The sequence below is a fragment of the Gopherus flavomarginatus genome, chromosome 10 (genome assembly GCF_025201925.1).
Source record: "Gopherus flavomarginatus isolate rGopFla2 chromosome 10, rGopFla2.mat.asm, whole genome shotgun sequence".
NCBI classification, from domain to species: Eukaryota; Metazoa; Chordata; order Testudines; family Testudinidae; genus Gopherus; species Gopherus flavomarginatus.
The window spans coordinates 41,080,207-41,103,325 of NC_066626.1; the positions used below are offsets into that span (position 1 = coordinate 41,080,207).

General features: G+C 40.3%; 1 protein-coding gene and 1 pseudogene across 1 annotated transcript in view; one reads left to right on the forward strand and one right to left on the reverse strand.

Annotated features, from left to right (window-relative positions):
• Positions 1-23,119, reverse strand: part of MAP3K20 (mitogen-activated protein kinase kinase kinase 20) — a 564,831-nt gene that overhangs the window by 192,594 nt on the left and 349,118 nt on the right. The gene's annotated exons all lie outside the window — the stretch shown is intronic.
• The window catches only part of LOC127030193 (dynein axonemal heavy chain 11-like), a 243,483-nt pseudogene that overhangs the window by 72,534 nt on the left and 147,830 nt on the right, over positions 1-23,119 (forward strand).

The window sequence follows — 23,119 nt, forward strand, 5'->3', positions numbered from 1 at the left end:
GTCTAGTCACAGTGAGTTTGTAATTATTTTGGTTTTTTAATTAATGCTAAATTTTGGGCCTAAAACTAGATGTCTGTTTCCCTTCAATTTATGGAGCTTTATTATTTCAAAACAGTCATGTTAAATCTCTAGTTTAAATATGTATTTGTCGTCTTTACAAGAAAATCCTGAGGAGGAGGATGGGTGAGGAGGGTACAGACATGAATTTACATACATAGAAATCATTACAAATAAATATATGAGAATAGAAATGTTCCTAATGCTCTTGGATTAAATATTTCTCTTTCTACTGCTCCTCCTAGATCACATTGACAAGGTATTTCTAATTAATGGTAAACCCAAGGTATCCAATCTGTAGCCCTGAGGGCTTTCAATTGTGGCATAAAGGACAACTGTGTGGAGAAGAATTTTGTACTTGACTTCGGTGGTGCTATGTTGATTTATGGAAGCTGGACATCTGTCAGGATAATGCTGTCGTTGAGGAGTGGTGTGGAGTGGAATCCATCTTGCTGAATACATCGAGCTCTGTTGGGTGGTGACAGCTGGATTGTAACTGCTTGGTCACGCTTTGTATTGGATACGTGGTTCTCTTCCCCTACCTTTCCCACCATCATTCTGGGTTTCCCTCAGAAGTACTGAAATTGACATCTAGTGCAGCAAGGTTTGCCTTGACATATATGTCACTGTTCAGGGCAACTACATCCAGGGGCATGCGCAGGAATTTAAATTTGAATACTTTTGAAGGAGCATGTTAAACACACACAAATGAAAGATTCAAATGAAAGGTTCATGACCACCCCTCACCCCATTTCTCGGGACATCTCCGGAAGGGACACCCCTCAACAAAGAGGTAGCAGCACTCTCTGTGTCCCTGCAGCCTGGGAAGGGAGGAAACAGCAGATGGCTGGCTGCTGGCTGAGCTCCTCCTCTGCCCACCCCTACAGCTGCAGCCTGCTGCTTCTCAGTCCCAGGGCTGCTGCCTGCTTTGCTGACCCCCACTGAGGTGAGTCTGGGACTGGAGGCAGCGGCAACCCCTGGGACTCCAGCCGTAGGGAAGAAGAGCAGCAGCCTGCAGCTATAGGGGTGAGCAGAGGAGGAGCTCAGCTGGCAGCCTGCCACCTTGCTGCTTCCTCCATCCCAAAGCTGCAGGAGATTTTGGGGGTGGGTGGGGGGTCATCCCCTTTCCCCCCCTTGTGCATGCCTCTGACTGCACTTCTGTTTTCCCCCTTGTGGTCCACCAAGGGCACCCACTCTAGACTCCTGACTGCTCAGCCACCGCTCTCTTGGGCAGAGCCATGCTTCTCACTTCCTTCTGACAGGGTATTTCCAGGCTGCACAATTCTCTGAATACACTGTGAATTCTCCAGCAAGTAAACTGCCCAAGCAGGCCTGCTGTACCTTCTGTTCAGAGGCTATAAACAGAGTAATTGCCCATTGGTCTAAGCTACCACACAGCCCCTTTCTAAGCAAGCACATTCATTGTTAAGGTGAAAACACTGCAGAGAAAACATTAAAACAATAAATGAGGCTATACACATGATAATCAACTTAGCAGTGGTCACCCCAAATCCTCCAAGGGCTCTGACAGGTGTAGCTAATAATTTTAGTATATTATTGTGTGATGTTATGATTAATCAATATGTTATATTACATATATTCATTGTATGTTAATTAGAATGAATTTGTAGGATTATAAATGTATAAGATTGATCAGTATTTAGAGGAACCAAATATTAGACATGAGTAAGACAAGCTGTAGGTTGAGGCCTGCAAGACTTCAGCGTAGCTATTTTAGGCCTTGGAGACAAGAAATGATGACTTAAGCCAATGACTAAGAAATAACCCAATGCAATAAGATTATGGGAAAAGAAACACCAAGTGGTAATATTGTGCAAACTTACCCAGAAGATTAATATTAGATCATAAAAATACTGTAAAGGCTCATCTGTTTTGGACATGTGTCTTATCCATGGGATACAGATTGTGCATCAATGCTAATGAGAACAAAGGGAACTTACACAGCCTATAGAAAATTGGGATCCCTTAAGTTTCCCGGGGACACAGACCAATAAGAGAAAAGAGGATTTAACTTTTATGAACATGTGCAGAATGTAGGTATAGACAAAATCACATTATAAAAAGAGGATGCCCAGAAGGGGAAAATTGAGCTCCCTATGAGAGATTCCAGCAGAAACCATCCCTCCGTGAGTATAACTATATTTGTAACTTGTGCATAGGTCTGTATAGAATTTCCATATGATAGGGTAATCATAACTTTAATTGTAACTTTAGTAAAACTTGTAAAGTAGAGTAGACTTTTTACTGGTGAATGTATGTGTGGTCACTACCTTTGGTCTTTGGGTTCCTAGAGACTCTAACTCTAAAGAACATAGCAGAGATGACTTTCACTCTGTAAAGGTTAAAACCAGGGCCGCCTGGGGTGGGGGCATGTGGGGGAATTTGCCGCAGGCCCTGGGCCCAGCAGGGTCCCGCGAGCCACTCCGGGTTTTCGGCGGCACTTCGGCGGCGGGCCCTTCACTCGCTCCGGGTCTTCGGTGGCGGGTCCTTCAGTGCAGCGGAAGCCTCGGAGTGAGTGAAGAACCTGCTGCTGAAGTGCTGCCAAAGCCTTGGAGTGCCGCCCAGTGAGTACAAGCGCCACAAGCGGCGGGGGGGGGAAGCAATCGGCGGCACTTAGGTTGCTCTACTGCCGCCGCTTCATTCTTCTGTGGTAATTCAGCAGAGGAACCCGCCGCTGAATTGCCCCGAAGACCCGGCCCTGCCCTGGGCCCCCAGAATCCTCTGGGCAGCCCTGCTTAAAACTGTAGCTGTTAGAGCTGAACCCACAGTGGTGTAATACCACACTACAAAATTCACTTTAAATAAAATAGAAGGCTTCACAGGTGACCAGTCCTTCAAGCCCCATCAAGGGATTTTCTGTGGTTGCAAGTTCATAACCACTTTGGCTCGGAACAAGCAGACTGTTCAATATGAGAGTCTTTTCTGACTGATGAAGAGTTCTGTGTACGCTTGAAAGCTTGTCTCTCTCACCGCCAGAAGTTGGTTCAATAAAAGATATTACCTCGCCCACCTTGCCAGCCTCTTCTTTATACAATCTGAGGCTCTGATCTTGTTCTCAGGTAACAGGTTATCAGCAGACAAAGGGTGAAGCTTCAAAAGACTGAGTTCTTGCATAACTGGAGGGCATACATTGTTTCAAATAGTCCTTTGATGCTCATAATTCTTCCCAGGGTTTACATTAGTCATGTCTCTCTCCAGAGACTTTACATACACTCCCTCAATAATACATAAACATTTTAATTCTTAATACAATGAGCTCCTAAAATACTTAAATTTTATTCAGTCAGGTTTGTCCAGGACATTGCAGGAAGGTGCCCTATCTGTCAGAGTATATGGTTTTCCTCTGCAGGATCATGGGGAGGATAGCACAAAGAGTAGCAGTCAAAAGGAGAATTTCATATTCCCACTCGTCAATAAAATAAAAATGTCCTACCAATTCCATTATATAATTCTGCCAAATTAGGTCTCACTTTGACATCTAGGTATGTTGCTAGAGAAATCTCAGAATTACATCAAATATAAAACAATACATAGTAGAGACTGTGTTATAGGCAGTTCAGTGAGTTATGTAGCCAGTGGCACGACACATGGTATCACTGCTCCACATGTATCTGCACTGTGAGGTAATCACTTGTAAGCTGATTAGCGTGTTTCGTAGGCTCTTTTATTGTTTTTAATGTTTTCTCTGTAGTGCTTTCAGTTTAAGAATAAATGTGCTTGCTTTGAAAGAGCTGTGTGATAACTTATAACAAGGAACAATTAGTGCTAGCTAAGCAACCCCCAGTGTCTTCCCCCTTAACTTCGCTATTTCCTTTGCAGTGTTGATCACAGTGTTGCTAACATTTCAGATGACTCCATATCAGATGCCATGAATCCAGGGCAGATGACAAGTTGGAACTGGTTACCTGAGCACCTCAGTGGGATGCAAAGTAACAAAAAAGAGAAGTGTCAGAGGTGCTGATGGAGGGCAACTGAGGCTGGGAGTGAGAACAGAACAGCAGCCAGTGCTACTGAGAGTGGCTAAACCAACTGATCATCCATTTGTAACACTGTTCTTAAAAACTGGACTGAAATCAAGAATAGGGGCATGCAAAGCTTGGAATTGTCCTGGTATCTCATGACCCAGCATCACACTGCCAGGTGGTGAGGGAATAAAGATCTAAATAATGTATAGTCGGATTAGGGCCTTATTAGGATTTTGACACATTTTGTCCCTTTGACTGCTTTCCTTTCCTCTTTCTGCACTTCGTGTCCCTCCATTGTCTCAAACTTTTTCTCTGATTTGACACATGAAAGGGCTATTGGGCTTGATCTCCTCCCTGTAATGTATATCAGCTATACGTTTTCAGATATCACTCTTATACCTGTATTGGGCTGTTCTGGAAATTTAGGAGTAATTTCTAACTTAAAAGGGTTTTCTGAGTGATTTAAATGGTGTTATGGTGAGTAACCCATCTTGTGCTTAATGGATTTTCATTCGGCTGAGGAACAGACATCTTTGAAGTGCATCTGCAGTAAGAGGTGTCTGTGGACCATTAATCAGTTTCTGGTCTGACAGTTTCTATGTTCTTACAGTATGATTTCAGAGGGAATCTTTGTTCTGGTACAAATGCAGATGAACACTCTGGGAACAACTATGGAAGTTATGCATGGACTATGAGACTAGTGTCCATGAGAGGCTGAGTGAGCTTTGTGGTAGATGAACAGGGAACTGAGGTACACTATGGAAATGACAACGTTCTGTTTCTAACTTACAGTTGTGAAAAAATCTATTATATTCATTTCAGAAAAATGTGCCTGATTTTCCTGGACATATTCAAATAGAACGTCCAAAAATAGTCACCAAGATGGCTTTCCTTCCCTATGTACTCTCTAATAGAAACCTTGTATTAAACAAAATAGCACCACTGTAATTTTAGTGGTTTGCTATAACTAGAACTACATTCAGCACATTGTAATAACAATATGGTGATATTTTGCTTGCATAGCTTCCTTTCCTCACCAAAGTGTTCAACAGAAAAAAAAATCAACATAATAAAATACCTCCATCCTAAGATACAGTTGGTAACCTAAATGAGGAAAGCTCGTCTTAAAGCAGAGAAGGGGCATCCAGATCAAGTTATAGCTTAAATTATTAACTATAGAGTCAACAGTGATTCTAAACTCAACTTTGAAAATCAAATACATTCAGGAAAGAATTGAAACAATTTGGACCTTTCGTTCTGTTTTACTGTGGTCTAAGTGGAGATTTACTACACATAAGTTCACTATAAATGTGTTCCATTGTATTTTGAGACCCCAGGACTCTGCTGTAAATACAGTTGTGATGTGTCTTACCTCAAAGCCATAGCAAGCTTCATTGCTATGTCTTTCATTCCTTGAATTTATCACATACCTGAATTCCTTTTTGGTAGCCTCTGCCGCTGATCAAGAATGATGTCAGAAATGTACATCCCTGCAAAGTGTAGAGAAAGAGTATAATAAAAGCTGTGCAATTATTACTATGAGCGATTGCGTGTATGTTGTGTACTGATTCAGAGTTAGGGTGGCTAACCCTGGCACAGTTAAACACATCTGAAGTTTCCCATCATTTGAAAACGTTCACCTCTTCTGGATGATCATGTCTCTAGGGTAGTTCACTACGTTAACTGTTGGACAAGAGAATTCGTGTGTCCCATCCCACACTTTATCCTACCCCCACTGAAGAACACATTCAGGAATAATTTTGTGAATGGAGGGGAAAATAAAATCCTGAATATTAGTTTGTTTCTTACAGTCCCCTAATTATCTAGTGATGCTGGTAAAATGTGTCAGCCAGTGTATCAAGTGTGTCACTCATTGTCCCTGTTCATTTTTAGGTCACACAGTTAAAAGAGCTGCTTGCTGTGAGACCCTCTGGCTTTGTAGCTGGGAATGGTAGACCAGGGTAAAATAAGGTAAACTACACATGGAAGTACCTCCCCAAAACACCTGTTCTGCCTGCTAATTGAATGCTTTTAAAGGAAATATTTTGGTAAGACGTGTGTAGCAAGTTCATTAGGATGCATTAACAGCATGAGGCTAGAATACAACAGATTCTATGAACCATGCTGTGGTTCACACTCATGTTAACTTGAATGAAATTGGTGTATTACACAAATGCTGAGTCTTTTGTGGACATATTAGTGATCTCTAATGTTCCTGTATTGAAATGTCTCATTTTATAATTGATTTTTGATTGGATCTTCAGGTTTTGGGGGTTTTTTTGCTTTCCTGTCCTTTCACTTTTTGCTGTGTTAGATCACTGTATGTTCTGTCTCATATATTGCCATTGTTGCTTCTTAGGATTTTCTGCAGCCAACAGAAGCACTTTTTTTCCCACTGAAATATCCATTTGCTGTGTGGGAGGTTTATGATAACCATAGTTTGCACTTTTATATCATCTTTCACCCAAGGGTTTGAAAATGCTTTACAGATATTTGATTTATGTTTTTTTAATATAGTCAAAACCAACAATTAAAATTAAAGCTGCATCCAGTGAGCCAGGCGGGACCATTTCTATGCCAAAAAAGGAAAAAAGAAAGAAAAGGGTGGACAAAATCGTCAATGATGAACTAATCTAACTTAGACCAAGCCCACGATGACACTTACAGATAACGCCTACATGTCTGGTTTATGGCACATCTCATTGTCCTTTATACATTCTATAGTACTTTTTCAGAGAAGCAGGCCCATAAATGGGATCTCTGAACTGAACAGCTCTTTCCTGGCCCAATCCTGATGACACCTAGGGACCTGGATGACATTAGCAGGATTGGAGAGACATGACAGGAATTGGAGGAGAAGACACTTCCTTCAAATAACTCAGTCCTACATTAAGTAATTTGAGGGGAAAATTAAGCCTCAAAACATCCTTAAGAGGTCAGAAAATATTATTTTCTCAAATTTACAGGTGGGTAAACTGAGGCACAGATCTCAAATGAGTTGTTCAAGGTCACACAAGTTGTTCGTGGCAGAGATGGGAATAGAGCCCAGGAGTCCTCATTCCTAGTCACCTTCTTGAGGGCTGATGATCCAAGTCAATAAGGGTTTCTCTTAGGTTCTTGTTCTTTTTGATTACTCAGCTGAACCCTCTTAAACAAATGCTAGTAAAAGAGAAAAACGATTAAAATCTGTTTCATGTGTTGGATATGGGCTCAGTCTTACAATATTCATCTTTGGTGGCTACTGTCCCATTTAAGCTCTGTAGTTGCTGAGGTTACTCCCAAGTCAGAGAGAAGAAAAATGTAACTTTCTTGTGGCTGTGTTCTGTCTTTTAGATATTAAAGATGTTGCAAAAGACCTATTCTAACATGAAGTTGAACCCATTCTGGAATGATATCAACCCTAAAGCTGTCACCACAGATGAACTTCTTGGGTTTCTTTATCCATCAACAAGGGAATGAGAAGCTGGTATTGCCAAGAATATACTCAAATGAAATTAGCCAAATTTAAGATTTACATTGGTTGCATGGTTATGATAAATGAGAATTTAATTTCATTCTTCAATAACTGGAAGGGTTGTTTTCATCCACTGTGAGGGAACTTTCTGTCATAGTCCTGAGGCCCCCAAATGGACTGTGCTAGATGAGATATTGACCCTATGTGGATTGAATCATTGAACACGGTCCTGGATGACAGACACGTTTGTGTGTATCAAATTACTAATAATCCTGTTCTACGGAATTATTATGAATAGTTTTTCAGAACACCTTTCCTTTAAATCAATGTTACAGAGTATACAGTGAAAGTGGTCTCATACAAGAATTCACGTATTTATTTAATTCACTTACTGGGGAGAAATTAATATATGTGTGTATGTGCAAATATATATTTTTATTACAATGTGCAAAAGTAGTACAAAAGTACAAAACTTATGTAGTACAAAAGTAGTCTACATAAGTAGACCATAAAAGCCAAATTCACGGTCAATCTCCAACTGGGTATTCTGCTCTCTCTAGATGCGTGTTTGGTGTTTTCTGAGAGGTGCCTGTCACTTTAACAGAACTGAAATGTAGAGTAAAAGTGTAAAGGTCATGGTTCAACCTGGGAAGAGGGTGGGGCTGAAAGCTGAATTGTTCGGTATTTTTTTGTATAATCTTAATTGATTAAAATATCACCTTTTGTTCACTACAGAGGCAGTCTTTCTTTATGATGGATACAGCAGCAGGAGAGCAAACTGTTGGAATTGAGATACTTTGTGCGGATCTGAAAGGAGATTTTTGCCCTAATTTCGCACAATAGTAGAAACTTCCTTTAAATCACATTTTCCTAACCAGCGCCTAGAATAGCTCTTGTTGTTAGATTCTAAGGGTTCCATTGTGATTTTTAAACCAGAGCTCGCAGTAGGAGATGTGTAGAGATGCACCGCCCCCAAGGAGCTCTTGGAGGAATTGTGCCTGAAGACAAATGTGATCACAGAAGTTAAAAATGGAACAGACCCATAAAAGATCATCTGGTCCCTCTGTCTGCCAATGCAGGATTGCTCCCTCCCTTATACTCCTAGTCCTTTGTCCTTTCTAATTTTAAAAGTCTCAAGTGTTGGGGTTTCCAGAACTTCCCTTGGGAAACTTTTTACTCTTTTTTTCCACTATGGGAAAGTACACAACAGCAACCACTACTGCACCTGTTACTATAGAGCCATCTGAATCCCCTTGGACTGGCTTCTGCCTGCAAGCTGCTGCAGAAGGAAAGGTGAGCAGCATAGTTCTTCCCCACACAAGATCTCTACTTGTGCTAGAGTTTCCTGTCATCCACATACACTAGACGCTCAAGGGGTCTTATTTTGACTGTCCTCAGACATCATCTGGCCATTACGGAGTGTCTCATTTTGTTAAGTGTACTAGCTAAAGTGTAATTAACCATCATCTAATGCTATATAATTCAGTGAGTTTAATTTGTGGTTAATTCAGAACATGTTGTCCTGATTTTCTGGGTGGTGATTATTCTCCCATCCAACTAAGTTGTCTTAAATGTTTTGGGGGCATTTTTGTTTTCTATTTAAAGGCTGATGAAAATCCCCAACTGCATTATTGTTACAGTGAATGATAATATTGCATCAATTTTGATTACTTTTGATATTTCAGTCTTACAACAGACTTCCGAAAGCTTCAATTATCAAATAATTTGTAACACCATTGTAATTAGTTATTTAACAGCTAGTGAATAGTCACAGTTTATTCAAATCTGTAGTGTAGAACCCAATCCTGCAAAGATTAACTCACATGCTTAAGTTTAAGGATGACCCTGTGGACCTTGCATAAAGAATGTCTGCAGATCTTTAATGATAAACTCAGAGTTTACAATGTCCACAGAATAAGCTAATAGACCTAAAATGAGTTAGGATGTGCTTGTAGCCTCTAAAGCATCAGAGGCAGTGCTTGCAGACTTTGTAATTTCTGTGGATGTAGGATGACTCATATGATGAGCGCAAACAGGATTTGGCCCAGTAATGAAAAGCATGGAGTTTGCAAGATGTGCAAAACCTCAAATGTTGATTAATAATATTCCTGGAAAAAGAACTTTAAAATTGAAGATTCCATAAGAATTACACTACTACCGTGGGGATAGTTACTAGGATTTTTTTTCTCTTTTTGAGGATCAATGTATAAAACAAGTTAGAAGTCTTTAACCTAAGTAATTTTGGTTATTAGAAGAAAAAATGTAGTTCAAAAATGGTGTGTTTTTCATTTTTTGAAAATTGTTCTAAGATTAACAATGAAAAATAGCTCATTTGATTACCCTCAAACTTAAGAGAAAAAGGGATTTTTCTCTAGCCTGGGACTGGCAGAGAAAATGTTAGACCAAAGAGCTTTGTTATGTATGTTAGGGGGAAAGGGAAAAAAACCAGAGTTGGTAAGAGTGGAAAATGTCTTCCACTAGTTACAGTTTCCATGGACCCATGATATGAGAAAGAACTGAAAAGTCAATAAGACACTTGCGGTTCTTTCAATGTTTGTAGTACAGAATATCTATGGTGAAAAGGTCTACCTGTTAAACTGACAGTTTTTTGTGGTGATGTAGACATGTTTGTACCAGGATATGAAAGAGACCAGGTAGGTGAGGTAATACCTTCTACAGGACCAACTTCTGTTGGTGGAAGATACAAGCCTGTGAGCTACCCAGAGCTAAAAGTGGCACCAGAACAACAGATGCAAAACCTTCAGCCATTTCCACTGCTATAGTGATCAATACCCCCCATAACATACCTTTCAGGATTCATGGGTCCTACATATGCTTATCACAACATGTGGTGTACGTCATCCAGTGCACTCAATGCCTCAATAACAACTATGCAGCTGAAACCAGACAATCCTTATACTCTCGAATGAATAATAAGACAAAAACACCATATCACTTGTAGGCAAGCATTTTTCACAAAGCCATCATTCTGTATCTGATCTTTCAATACTTGTCCTTAAGGGAAGCCTGCACAACACCTTCCGAAGATGAGCCTGGGAACTTAAATTCATAACTCCGCTAGACACTAGAAACCATGAACTTAACAGGGACACTGGTTTTATGGCTTATTACAACAATTTGTAACACACAACCCTGCCTGCTGCCCTTAATTGCCCACTTCAAACCCTTTATGTACAACAATCTAACCCCCAGTTGCTCATTTCATTTCAAGCAACTGCCTTCAACGTGTGTTACCTCTTCTGTTTAACAATCTGTGCCAGCTTGTATTTAGCTCAGACACTTTGCTTCCTTCCCGAGACCTGAAGGAAAGCTCTGGGGAGCTTGAAAGCTCATAGCATACACCAGCAGAACTTGATCCAATAAAAAAAAATTACCTCATCTACCTTGTCTCTATCAAATCACTTCAGTGTTTCACAAGTAACATCATATTCTTGTGTCAGTTGCAGTTGATATAGCAAAGCAGTGTGCTTCTTGAGCCTTATGTATGCAAATACTACATTCATTTTAAAACATCATGGAATTGTGACAGTGAATTCTGAAAGTGATTTTCTGTTTAGATTTTAACTCTAGCAAGTAACGAATGTACTTCATTAACAATATCAAAGCAACTAAATGTTTGCTATCAACCATCTTCAGGCAGCAATTCCAGCTACAGTCTCCAGAGCTGGCATCCTTTGTGTGAACAAACAGGACCTGGGCTGGAGTCTGTGAGTATGGTTATCAATTAATAATAGCTACTGATTAGTCTTTTAGCAAAAGATTCTTTAATTGTTGTCTGAAATATATCTGCAAATTTAAAACCATGCACAGATTAAAGGCAGAAGACCCAAAGCCACATAATCTTCAGTGAAATTACATCCAGATTTACCCCAGTGAAATTACTCTGGATTTACAGCAGTATAACTGAGATCAGAATCTGGTCCCATATGCTCTGATTCAAAAGGGCTAGATTGTGTGTAGCTGCAGTGCATCAAGAAGAGTACTGACAAGATCATGCCTCAAAGAGATGCACAATATCTCCCATACTGCTTCTGGTGCATGGGTGGTGAGAAGAACAATCTTCTCCATCCATTTGATTGCTTCTTCAACCCCACACTTCAAGCTGATACAGGAAGGAGATGGTGCTATAGTGTGATCCCTGATGCATGATCCCTCCCCAAACTTTGCACTAGTCAATGTGGCTCCCACCTTCCCCTGTTGGGGTTAATAGCTAAATGCCACAATTTGGGCCTGTGTGTGTGTGGGGGGGTATTATGACATTCCGGGGTGCAATCTGGACCAGTGAGGGGCTGTGTTACTCTTGCCCTGCAACCTGGGGTGCCTCACAATGCTTTGCTGCTGTGGTTCCCACCTGGGCTGCTCACAAATACCCTGCCAGCATGCAGGTCACACCCAGAGTGTCTGTGTATAGCCACAGCCCTGGTCCAGCAACTCCAGCAGCCCTTCAGCAAACACTGGCTTCTAGCAGCCATGATTGCTATTTGCAAGGTGACCCCAACACACTCCAAGTATCACCCCCCCACATACTGCACTGCCCAGCCCTCTCCTGGTCACTTCAGATATTTTAGGGCCATTGCCCTTCGAAGGGAATCAGTATAAAACAGTCTGTTATCCTCGCAGTTCACAACACCAGATTAGTTTTGATTAAAGAATAAAGCAAGTTTATTTAAATACAAGAAGATAGTTTTTGCGTACTTACTAGTATAAAGCATTAAAGTCAGAAATGGTTACAAGAGAAATAAAGATAAAACACTAGTACTAAAATGTAACAAACTAGACTTAGTAAGGGACTTCACCTTAAACCACATGTTTCCAGTAACATTGCTGACCACATTCTGAGGCCAAGATCTGCTCCCAAAGTCCAAAGGTGTTTCTTTTGTTTTCTTAGGTGAAAAAGACCGAGAGATGAATAGGGGGAGAGAACTTGAGGTGTTTTTCCCCTCGCTTTTGAAATTCAGTCACCCTTTGAAATGCATTTTCTTGAGGGACACTCCATTGTGAGTCTGGAGTCATGCAGTCTCACGGTGAAAAAGCTTTCATGCTTGAGTTTGCTAAGATGCAGATCTGTTTGTTCCTGCCGTCCATCCTTGCCAAAAGAATGGCTGCTTTACTGGTGATTGACCACCACCTTTCATGACAGCTGGCTTGTCTTTGAGAAACTGGTTTATACAGACTTGTTTGGTAAACATATTTCAGACCTAATTTCATCTTATATTTATATGCAATGTTGCAACACACATTTCATTGTGATATTATTGACTGGTGAGTTATTAATTTTCAAATAATACCTCACAAGGCATATATTGTACAAAGATTATTACACTATTGTGTATCATGTGAATACAGGGATGCATTCAGCCCAGATATACTCTAACGTGTAACTATCTGTGTATATTCTGTACATGGCATAGGCTTGAATTCACCATGATAGGATATTTTGTGAGTATATTCTCTAATTTATACATGACTCTTTTGCTATTCTGTATCATTTAATTATGTAAAACATTTTTGGATTCACTGTCCATGAATTATACACACAGACACTTTAACAGGAGTTGCATGGTTACATTTTTTCATGCTGACTTGAATATTCACCCCCATACTGACTTTGTAACCATAATGCCATGCTTCACTGTCCATTTGGTTAAATATGCACTGTAGCCACATATTATTATTTACAACTTTCTTTGATATTTATTAGGATTATTTACAACAGCTGGGCATAGTTCACAGCCAGAGGACTCTTCGTGGAGTCAACAAGAAGAGAATTATTTATGTCATCATGTGATTTTTACTGTAAGCTAATATTAGAACTGGATTTCTGTAAGTTAATGAAATAAGAACTTTGAGCCAAGCTTATAACTGGAGCCAGGGAATGCAATTCCGTTGACTTGCACCTTCTTATACCAGGTCTGGATTTGTCCTACTTAGGTTTTCTGCAAGTAAATAAAATGAGAGCACATTTTATCTGTAATGCAAATGTGCAGTCACAAATATTGCTCAACTCAAAGCTATACGTTGATAGCAAAGACAACAGAAAAGATGTATTAAGTCACACAGTTGTTGCTGGTTGATGACATTGTCTGCCAGCTTTACAGCTGGTTGAAAGTGAGCCACAGGCAGCTCCATTTTTATTTGAATTTGAGACCAGTTTTCATAGCTAAGACATGAAAATTGTATTGTATCCTGCTTGTACCTTTTGCTTTCGTTTGTAGTGGACTGGTTGCTGTTGGCAGGTTTCAGAGTAATCTGAATGGTAATAGACTTTTAAAACTGTGTTAATGTCTTATATGAGGATTTAATTCTGGAAAATCCAGTTCACTGATGTGGCAGGAAAGCTGCTAATTCAGCAGGACTACGTAACTAATACTGCAACTACCAGAGCAGTGCTTAGATTAAAATTCCTACAGATAGTCTGTGATGGTCGAGATAGTAGTTCTCCACTAGGTTACAGCCCTCCAGGTGTTCACCAGCAGTTGTGTGTGAGGGGTAATCGCTCAAGCAAAAACCATCTGGACTCTTGAGTAGGAAATGCTGATATAAAAGAACTAGCAACAAAGTGAAGCAGTGTAGCAAATTGCATGCCCAATCCTGAACAGTGCTGAACATTGTCAAATCCCATTGGGAAGTCAGTGAGAGTTAAGAGTGTGTCACACTTTGTGGTTTCTGGACATAACTCACTAACAATATATGAAGTTGAACATGTTAAACCAGAGGAGAGTAAGTAAATCCCTCTTGGCCAAGTTCTGCCCCAATATGTGAGAGCAGGGTTTCCAGCAATAGAAGTTATTCATGCTATCAGTGTAAATTCTTGATAGCTAACATTATTTTTATTCATTTCATTGCTCCTGACAATTTAAAAAGTTTTATTTCTGTAGATATGTAACTAGTTGGATTGAGACTGGCAAGGCAGACTCTGAAAGAACAAATCTGACCATCCTGTTTGTCACATATGTTCCTTGTTGTTTGGAGAAAGTCTGGTGCAACTTAAAAACTATCACACCAATTCCACACCAAAGCAGCATGGTCCAGGTAACAACAGAATCTTCACTCTGCTGTTTTTCATCAGTTCTGATTTTTAAAAGAACATTTGAGTATTTCACACTTGGTGTGGTAGAACCTCATTACGATGAAGCAATGGTTTCATGTACAGCATTTTGTAGCTATTTCTTGCATCAAAAAGAAGATGGCACCATTCTTCACCTGCACCAGTTGTGGATACTGGGCAGGCGTTGGGGGGAGTGCAATATGTGCCTTACCAAAGTCTGTTGCTAGTGTGTTTATTCTCCCAGTGCTTGAGACATTCTTTCTGCTTCAGGCACTCTGTGACTCTGAGACCTGATACCAGTGCATGGCCTCTTTCATCTCATCTCATGGAAGCTCTTAACTAATTCTGCCACAAACTAGTCTCCGCCCTCTCCAGTTCAAAGTGTCAAGGCACAAAGACTGATCACTAACAGAGCAGGTGCAGTTAAATATAATGATAATAAAATATCTTATGGAAAACAGAAAATGTTGCTTCCAAGAAACAAAGTGTACAGTGCCATGGAACACTGGCATATGCCAGTCTGCAGTCATGCTGTTGAGTGGGGCACTGTCTACAGCATACATGCACTCAGGTATGTTCCATGTATGAATTCACAGAAATTGCAGGTTTTGGCTGACTTCCAGGGTAGATATATTTGCAACCTTCTCATCCTTTGTTGGGCATTTGCATTATGACTTTCTATTATCTATCCAAGGATTTTAGAATGTGTATCACTTGTTTTAGGGATGTGCAATACTCCTGATATTTGTCTGTGTATGTGAAGGCCTGATTTTCATTCTTCTTTGTATTATTTATTTAGTCTGGATTTGCAAGTTGTGTGATATGATCTTTGGCATTATTTTAATGGATTTTATAATGTTTTAGAGAACAATAGAGGAGTATGATGCTGTCACTAATGATAGGCGCTAACTCTGGAATGTGGAAAAGGTCAATTTCCATTGGCTACGTCTAAGCTGAGCCTGGGATATAGCAAGCAGTAATGCATGCAAGCAGTGTGACCTGTAGTAGACTAACGTGTCCCTGCCTAAAAGCCCCCTTCAGTGAAGTCACTGTTCCTTCTTCCTTTCAGCAACACCCTGAAGCTCAGTGATCATTTATTTAATGCTGCAATTTTTTCTTGTGTAAATAAACCTTCTTTATCCCCCACCAGCAACCCAACTCCAGCGCAGAGGCTGGCAAGTACATGGGCAATCCTCCTGCATGCCATCTAAGACTACCCAGACTAATGTCCAGATGATTAGTCTCATTGCATAGACAGATAGTCTGAGTACTAAATAACAATAGCTGTTTTCCCTAAAATAGTTAGATAACCAGGTTTAATGTTGTTTTAATAACATACCAAAGTATGTAATTATGCTCTCGTGCACACACATACACACACAATGTGCAAACCACTACAGAGTGAAACTGCAGCCAACAGTATGTTAAAGTATGTCCCATCTTCTCCATCTCTTATTGAGTTTCTATGGCAGTCCCTTGTTAGTCCTATCCATTTGTATTAGTAAATTCTCTCTCTTTGGGCTTTCCACCTGCCTTTGATTGATCTCTCCTATCACTCAATATTAACCAGATCTACTTTTGGACATCAGGGCTGTCTCTCTAATATTAATATAATTCAGATTTGCCCGTTTTTGCACTCCTAGCCAATGAATGATCAGAGACATAAATATCGCCCAAATAGCCAATGACACTTAAGCACCAAAACTGAATTATGACTCCCTCAATACCTGTGCTGAGTTTGTATAAGTACATATTCCTAATACATACCCATTCAATATAAGCTTCTCTAATTTAAAGCTCTGCCTTTTACTGCCATTTCCTCTCAGTAATAGTGAAGAAGTGTCGCTTGTCCTGAGCCCAAAGAAGACTTAAGAAATAAGATGAAAATGTTATCCAGCCCCTATTTTTGGATTTGGGATTTATGAGATCAACCCTAAATGAAATACTTCGATGTTTTCAACCCCATTACCAAACATAAATCCACATTATAAACAGCATCACATGGCTCAGTGTGCTGGATTTAGCCAAAAAGGATAGAGCAGAAGTAGGTAGTTGAAGAGAAAAGCCTTTCTATCAGTGTGATGGTAGAGTTCATTCCTTATTTTACAACACCATACCTAACTTATCCCTCTCCATCACTTCACCACCACCACTCCCCTGTGAGCTGCTTTTCAGCACAGGCTGTCCTTAACGCATTTCTTATCTAGAAGACCCCCAGTAAAACTTATACAAAGTGTGATTAACACAAGCTGTCATGCAATCATATTACTGTAGCTCATGTGGAATTCCCATCACTGGAGGTTTTTGAGAATGGGATGTACAAACACCCGTCAGGGATGGTCCTCAGCTCTGTGGGCTGGACTTGATGACTTCTCAAGGTCTCTTCTAGCCCTACGTTTCTATGATTTCTATGTCTTTCCATTCCATATCCCTCTAATATTCAACTGTCATCACCAGCCACGCTTAGGTTGTGAATTCTTTAAGAGGAGAGTTTGCCTGTTTTCCATGTAAATCATATTTTAAAGAGTCAGTATCCATTTCAGAAGATTTAACAGAGATAGAAATGAGAAAGAAATATACCAGGTTGTCACCTAGTGTTGCTTCAGAAGAAGGCACGCAGGTTAGTGTCATTCATGTTCAGTTGTTTTCTCTCTGTGAAATATCATTGTTTCTCTTCAGCCATCAGTTTCTTAATTAGACATTTTAATATCATTTGTTCAGTACTATTACAGAATAATAGACAACGCCGACATAAAATATTATTGGGTCAGCCTGTCCAGGTTCTTCAGAGTATTTTGCTAAAATGCTTGTTGCTTAACCTCATCCTATTTGCAGAACATAAGATGAATGTTGCTTTTTTGAATCACATAAGAGTAGTTAGAAAACAGCCCTAAATCTATATTTAGGATCCAACCCTGCCCTTAGCAGATGGGAGCAGAGAAGGGGGGTGGTTCTGGTCATGTTTCTGGAGCTATCCTGTCAACGCAGGGCAGGATACTACAGGAGGGCCCGTGGAATAGGCCGGTGAGTGTTATTCTTTTGGAAAGGAGCAGTGTGCTCTCCCCATATTGCCGACAGCAGCCATGATGGCTAGCTGGCTAGGAAGCCTAATTGCACCGTAGCTGACAGACCATGTCCCCTTAGGGCTGTGGTGTTCTGAGCCGGCTTTTACTGCTGACTGCCCTTTTCCTTGCCTAACACATCCCCACATCACAGGGCAGGATTTGGCTCCAAGATCATACCACTTAAAGAAATGATGTCCTGTGTGTCAAATATCTATCTGTACAAATGCTGGAATGCTTGGGAGAGACTGAACATTTATAACAAACTACAACATTCCTTTTTCAAATTAAAGTCCATTGTTCTGTTCTAGAATCCAGGAGAAGTCATTACAGTGTACTGCATTTTAATGGGAAGGAAAAGAACCCAGTGATTTTTGTGATCTGGTGCTGCCGTTTGTCAGATGATTCTCTGCTTCTGAGAAGCACAGTTCACTTTTTGCCATCTCTTGTGAGGGCAGCAATTTGTTCCTCATGTTGAGCAATGACCCTTTTTTGGGGAGGGAAATTCTCAAAGAAAAAAAACCAGATTATTAAATTCTCATTGAACTAAAAAAATCTGCTGGAGTTGTAAGTGGCTTGCTGGCACAGTTCAGAAGCAAGGAAGCCTGCGGTTGGTCAGTTCTACCCCGATCAGTAATGATCATGGCAAACAATGGGAATTGCTATAGAGAAGGCTTCTGGGACATATGGATAATTAGACCAAAACCTCTATAAATTAAAAAAAAATGATTTCATGGACATTTTTATATGAAAGCCTAGGTGTTACACTCTGTAGTGAGTTTCAGAGCAAGTCAGTGAGATTTTTTTTTTAAATACTTTCTGGATCAAATGGCTTAGTTGCGAAAAAGAATGGAGAGAAGTAAAAACAAATCTTTATGAATAATATACTAGCCATAGGATCAAGCTGCAAAATTCAAATCTGGGCCAGGCTTTTGAACATGACAAAGTTATGTTGTGTTTGGATCCAGGTTTTTGATTCAGGCACCCCAGACAGGTACAGAAGAGTTACATCGCTTACACTCATTTAATGTTTGTATTTTTCTTTGACGGAAACTATTAATCCTAATTTTATTTTTAATTTTGTAATAAAATACTAAAAGTTCATTCCTATAGGTCCTGATCCAAAGACTATGGAAATCTTCTATTGACTTCTATGAGCTGTGGCATAGGTCCTAATCATTAGCATTTCTGTATTATATTTTTGAAACAGTTATTGGGGGAAGAGTGGTCTGCTGGTTAGTGCAAGGACTAGGTGTCAGGATTCCTGAGTTATATTCACAACTGTTTGCCTCTGAGATGCTTCTGTTTATCTATTTATAAAGTAATCACGATTACCTCATGGTGATGTAAATGTTTAATATTTGTAAAGATGTCTTTGATGTCTCAATGAAAGGAGCAAGAGAACGGGAAATTATTATTTATTTTAAATTAATAATAATTTCAAAAAATCCATGGACTTTAACAAAGCCTCTGACCTGTTTTCTTTATTGTAGACTTTGTGCTTTTTACTGGATTGTCTTCTGATACCAGAATACTCCCCAGACTCTCCTTGTGAATTCTATGAAATACATTTTGCATTTGCAAGCATCCGGGCTTTCAGTGGAGCTCTCTTCCAGGATCAGGTGAGTGACTGAAGCCAAAGAAGGATACAATATTTCTGTAATTGCTTCATTCTCGAAATCCTTACAGGTTCTTCGTGTCACATGCACATTTCATTACTCAGGACTGCAAGCTACAAAGACATGGTTTCAATCTGGTTACAAGGGACATATTATTTAACAAATAAGTGCGGGAGACTGAATCTCTTGTGTACATCTTAACAATGAAATAAATGGTGTCTATTTGCTATGTTTGTTTCATTTAGCCAGCATTACAATAAATATTAAACCTACATTATACACTGAAAAGTAACTTTAATCTGATAATAGCTCCCTTTCCTCATCTGCATTTCTTCTCCAATGGGCACACCATCCTACGTAGACCCTTCAATTCTCCCCACAGCTCAGTGCCCTCTTTGCTGAGTGCCAGCTGTGATCACATGTTTTGTGGTGTTTAGACCTGACCACTGAGAACTGGCCTGCACTGACCAACTCATTTCTCATGCCACAGACCAACCAATAGCTGTCAGATGTTAACAGCTTTTAGTTACAACTAACTATCATTTGGGGGATATTTACTTCAGATTCCTCAGCAGGCCTTTCAAATAACCAAAGGAGATATTACATCCATTTTGTTCAATGAGTCTAGAGCATGCTGAGGCCAGATTTGAGAGTTTAATAAGTGATATAAAATTTCATAGCTTATGTACCTTGGCATCAAGTCTTAGTTCTTTAATTTAAGGAACTCTCTTGTAACATGGGACACAATAGTGAGTGGAACTAAATTTGAACCAGCAACCAAGGAATGAAAGGGTTCACATGCAGGCACCAACCTGATAAGCCATCCAGTCTTCCTTTGTTTGTTTGCTATAATTCTGCACTTTGGGATTTTTGTTTGAAACTATAAATGATAAAATATTATGAAAAAAGCTATAGTCTTGCAGAATTTCTACTATAGCTGAAAGCAGGACACACAGGAGACTTCAAAATAAAAAAAAGGCTGATCTCATGAGTGTTGTTAGCCAATTTCCAGAGGATAGTGGTTCAGATGAGTTTTTGGGAAGTATTGGTAAAGCACTGGATGTGGAGATGAGCCCAGGAACCATTTGAGATACCTCTCTCTATTGCTATTGTAAAGTAGAAATATATAAGGACTAGCCATATCTCTTACTATTTTTTGTCTTCCTTTGTTTTGTTTTTTTCAGCTAATTGATCACCACACAGAGTTTAGCAGGTGGTGGATCAAAGAAATAAGAACAATAAAATTTCCTTCCCAAGGAACAGTTTTTGATTACATCATTGACAAAGAAATTTACTCTGTGGTCTGAAAAAAAATTCCAGACATTGAAATGGAACCAGATGTCCCTCTCCAGGTATGATCTGTAATTAAGTAATAAGAGAAACCACATATCTGGACAGTAGTTTTATGATTCTGAGTGGCTTGAAAGGCAGAAAGTTGAAGTTCAAGTGACATTAGCACCAAAGTAGCTCTGTAATCACTGGAAGTACAGAGCACATAGAGATGTATTGCTGTTATGAAACAGCATTTACAAGTATACAGTTGTACAAGTGTTTAATGAGTTGTGAATGACATCACAGCCAGTCTGAATTTAACTTTCTAAAATCATATTAATACTTCATATTCATGCGGCATTTTTGTGTAGAAGGATCCTATTGAGCTTTTGCTCAGTTAGCACTGAAATGCCTCTATCTCTAGGATGGAAAGCAGCAGCCATTCTGCATGATTAAAGATAATTTCTCCATTGCTGTTAAAGGAGTGGGAAATACAGAGTAGGCAATATATAGTTGTCCAAGCTAGAATTTGTACACTAAACACAAGCAGAAATAATTTCCCATGTGAAAAATGGCACCTTCTCAAGATATTGTACTACAGCACTTTGCTGGAGCATTGGTTGAGCATCTTGGAGGAAAAAACGTAATCCTCAACATCCCTTTCTGCAGCTCCTAGTTTTTTCTGAATGTCTTTCATCTAAGCACTTAATTGTACTGACCTTCCTTAGTCTTATAGCTGACAACCTCAGAGCTCTAGATAATATGGCGTGGCATCAGAAAGGTAATACAAACACATGGAACAAATAATATGTGGTGTATAGGCAACACAGATTAAGCTTTGAAATATAATTTCTTAGCATTTACTAGTTTTTTTTCCAGTTTCATGACCCTTATATAGATGTGCAAGAGGGGAGTGGGAGGGAAAGAGTGCAGGGAGCCTTTCTAAGCATGCTTCTATGTAAGGACCAGGCGCAATCACAGTCCTTTTGGCAGATTACAGGGACTACTCTCTCCCTACTCCCCCATCTCCATTGACTCACTTTGCCTGCAAAAGGGGCAGGGAGAAGGCAAATCTATGGCACACATACTGGGATGGCTGTCAGAGATTGTCCCAACTACAATTTCCTCTCCCCCGCCCCATTCTCCTCTCCAAGAATACAGCCCACAACTGATGGTGTGTGGGAGTTTGAGGGGACTGTGATGGGTTGTCTATAGGGTTGCCAACCCTTCAGGATTGGCCTAGTGTCTCCAGGAATTGAAGATTAATCTTGAATTCAAGATTATGACATGTGATGAAAATCTCCAGGAATAACTCCAACCAGAATTGGTGACCCAAGTTGTTTACCCCACACAGGTGAACAAAGGAGTCTGAAGCCTGGTCTACACTACTCGTTTATACCGAATTTAGCAGAGTTAAACTGATTTAACCCTGCATCCGTCCACACAACGAAGCCTTTATATCGATATAAAGGGCTCTTAAAACTGATTTCTATTATCCTCCCCAAAGAGGGGAGTAACTCTGAAATCAGTATTGCCATGTTGGATTAGGGTTAGTGTGGCCGCAATTCGACGGTATTGGCCTCCGGGAGCTATCCCATAGTGCACCATTGTGACCGCTCTGGAAAGCCATCTGAACTTGGATGCACCGGCCAGATAGACAGGAAAAGCCCCGTGAACTTTTGAATTTCATTTCCTGTTTGGCCAGCATGGAGAGCTCACCAGCACAGGTGACCATGCAGAGCTCATCAGCACAGGTAACAATGCAGTCTCCTGAGAATCGAAAAAGAGCTCCAGCATGGACCGCATGGGAGGTACTGGATCTGATCGCTGTATGGGGAGAGGATTCCATGCTAACAGAACTCCGTTCCAAAAGACAAAATGAAAAAACATTTGAAAAAATCTCCAAGGCCATGATGCAGAGAGGCCACACCAGGGACTCAGTACAGTGCTGTGTGAAAGTTAAGAAGCTCAGACAAGCCTACCAGAAAACCAAAGAAGCAAACGGAAGGTCCGGAGCAGGGCCAAAAACATGCCGTTCTATGCTGAGCTGCATGCAATTCTCGGGGGCTCCTCCACCACTACCCCACCCCTGTCCGTGGATTCGGAGGTGGGGGTGATAATCTCAGCCATGACTGAGGATTCTGTGGATGGGGAAGATGAGGAGGAGGAAGAGGAGGATGAGCTTGCAGAGAGCACACTGCACTCCATTCTCCCCAACAGCCCGGAGCTTTTTCTCACCCTGACGGAATTACCTTCCCAGTCCTCCCAAGCCACTATCCCACACAATGAAGCCATAGAAGGGACCTCTGATGAGTGTACCTTTGTAAATATAAAACATGGTTTAAAAGCAAGCGTTTTAAAATGATTAATTTGCCCTGAGGACTTGGGATACATTCGTGGCCAGTACAGTTACTGTAAAAGTCTGTTAACATGTCTGGGGATGGAGCGGAAATCCTACAGGGACATCTCCATGAAGCTCTCCTGGAGGTACTCCAAAAGGCTTTGCAGAAGGTTTCTGGGCAGGGCAGCCTTATTCTGTCCTCCATGGTAGGACACTTGACCACGCCATGCATGTAGCAAGTAATCTGGTATCATTGCAT